The 2,280-nt window shown below is 42.4% G+C and overlaps 1 long non-coding RNA gene across 1 annotated transcript in view; it reads right to left on the reverse strand.

Moving 5' to 3' along the window:
• LOC112395994 (uncharacterized) overlaps nt 1-560 on the reverse strand; it is a 5,144-nt gene extending 4,584 nt beyond the window's left edge. The window contains exon 1 of the long non-coding RNA XR_003002479.1: nt 378-560. This is a non-coding gene — a long non-coding RNA (uncharacterized LOC112395994). The remainder of the gene's footprint in view (nt 1-377) is intronic.
• Nucleotides 561-2,280: the final 1,720 nt, after the last annotated feature.

The following is a 2,280-nucleotide window of genomic DNA, read 5'->3' on the forward strand; positions in this document are numbered from 1 at the left end:
AGGTGGGGGGGCGGGGGGGGGGCTGCATGTGAGGCATCCATCATTTCTCGTGGAGGGACTTTCTGACAAGAGTCTGTGAATCAGTTAGTAGGCAGAACCATGAAGCAATTAGTAGTATCCCTTTGCTGAGTTCCGAGCCCTGGCTGCTGTACTCTCAACTTCTCCCAACACTCAAGGTTGCAGATCCCCTCAATAATCTGGGTGAAGTGAGAAAGAAGTGGGTCTCTTGGGTAGCATCCTGCCCAGCTGGGGAACCTGGGCACTCACTCACATGCTCTCAGTCTTCCCTGTGAAAGAAGTCATGGCTGTGGGGGTCTTTCCTGGCACCAAGCCTTAGGAGAAGAGTGATGTGGGCAAAGTGAAACTGCTCCTCTTACCATCTTCAATGAATCTATTCCTGGATTCTTCTGCTTCAGTGGCATGCTGGGGTTTCTCTGCTGGACTCCTAGATGCCCACAAGGGTGCTCTTATCCGTAGGTGACTGTAAAAGTCGATGTACTGTGGGGGGATGAAGGCGGAGAACTCCTATTCTGCCATCTTGCTGATGTCACTTCAATTATATTTCTATGTACTAGTAAAGAACAATTGGAAATTGAAACAAGAAAATAAGACTATGTACAGCATCAGAATATAAACTACTTAGGAAAAATTTAACAAAATATGGGCAAAATGTGCATGCTGAAAACTAGAAAGTATTTATGGAAACATTAAAGAAGACTTAAATAAATGGAGAGGTGTATGGTACTCATGGATCAGAAGATTCCACGTTGTTAAAAATATCAATTTTCCGCTACTGTGGTCAGCCTGCAGATGCACAATGGATCCCCTGCTCCATCCAAAATTTGGATGTCAAAACTGATGATGCCACACGTGCATCAAAAGGGTGTGAGGTTATTATTCACATAACACGGCTTCCTGGGGAGAACAAGGAAGCCTCCCAAACGAGTGTAAAATGGCTTGAAAGAATGGGCTTAGGGTTTCATGGAGTTTAGAGGGTAGGGCTGGTGTGAGAGTTCTTTCCACGGGCTGGGGTTTCATGCTTTTAAATTCCTGCTGGTGCCAAAGAAAAAAGCACCTAGGCTTTCTGGTCAGCTCATCCAGATGTGGGGAAGAGAGGTAAGGGACAGTGGAGGGGCTTCATAGCTGTCAATCATCAAACATCAAAAATGGAGTCAGACACTTTGTTAGATTCCCAATTTGGTCCATAGACTTCACACTACCCAATTAAAACCCCTCTTTATCCCTGATAATTTTTTTTTCTGAAGTCTGTTTTGCTTGATTTTAGCTTTATGATGTATCCTTAATCTCAATGATGCTTGTCTGCTCTGGCTAAAGGATGAACCACAGTCTTTAATTCATGAAACTTGAAAAACAGCCTTCTTTTTTTTTTTTTTTTTTTTTGTTTGGTACGCGGGTCTCTCACTGCTGTGGCCTCTCCCGTTGTGGAGCACAGGCTCCGGACGCGCAGGCTCAGCGGCCATGGCTCACGGGCCCAGCCGCTCCGCGGCATGTGGGATCCTCCCGGACCGGGGCACGAAGCCGTGTCCCCTGCATCGGCAGGCGGACTCTCAACCACTGCGCCACCAGGGAAGCCCGAAAAACAGCCTTCTTAATGCACTTTAAAACACTTGGTTTCTGAGCCAAGACCAATAAATTAGGTCTTCTTTATTGCTTATTTTAAAAATAATTCAGTACTTTATTTGACGCATATTATGTAGTAATACATACAATGAGGGTTAGCAACATTCATTGATCATTTTAAAAATTTGATTACTAACACATTTTGGCCACATAATAGTAGAATACTCCTGGTGATAATGATGCCTTATCACTAGAATCCAAGAACAGATGATAACCAATTTCTCCAGAGTTATAAAATAATGATAAAAATCAACATTAACACAACCCTGGGAACCATTATTTTTTATCAATTTTAATTAATGTACCCAAAATAGTTTAATTTTCTTAATTAAATAAGCACTAAAATTAAAATCATGGAAAATAAGAGGGGACTAAATCTCCCTAAGCCATGGAGCACTCATCACTCTTTTACGTTTTTACCCAGCCGAAAAACAAAAACAAACAACAAACAAACAAACAGAAAAAACCTGTCCACCCAGGAGCTAATCCATTTTCCACACTCATTATCATTCAGATGAGTCTTTTGTAAGACAAAGATGGCGGCATAGTTTTTTTCAGTGTCTGAGAACGAACGCCTTTCTTGTTTGGATTGTACAAAGAAAGAGGACCCTCTGGATCTAATTAAGAGATTTTCACCTG

Source organism: Neophocaena asiaeorientalis, unplaced genomic scaffold (assembly GCF_003031525.2).
Source record: "Neophocaena asiaeorientalis asiaeorientalis breed wild unplaced genomic scaffold, Neophocaena_asiaeorientalis_V1.1 scaffold58, whole genome shotgun sequence".
Taxonomy (NCBI): Eukaryota; Metazoa; Chordata; class Mammalia; order Artiodactyla; family Phocoenidae; genus Neophocaena; species Neophocaena asiaeorientalis.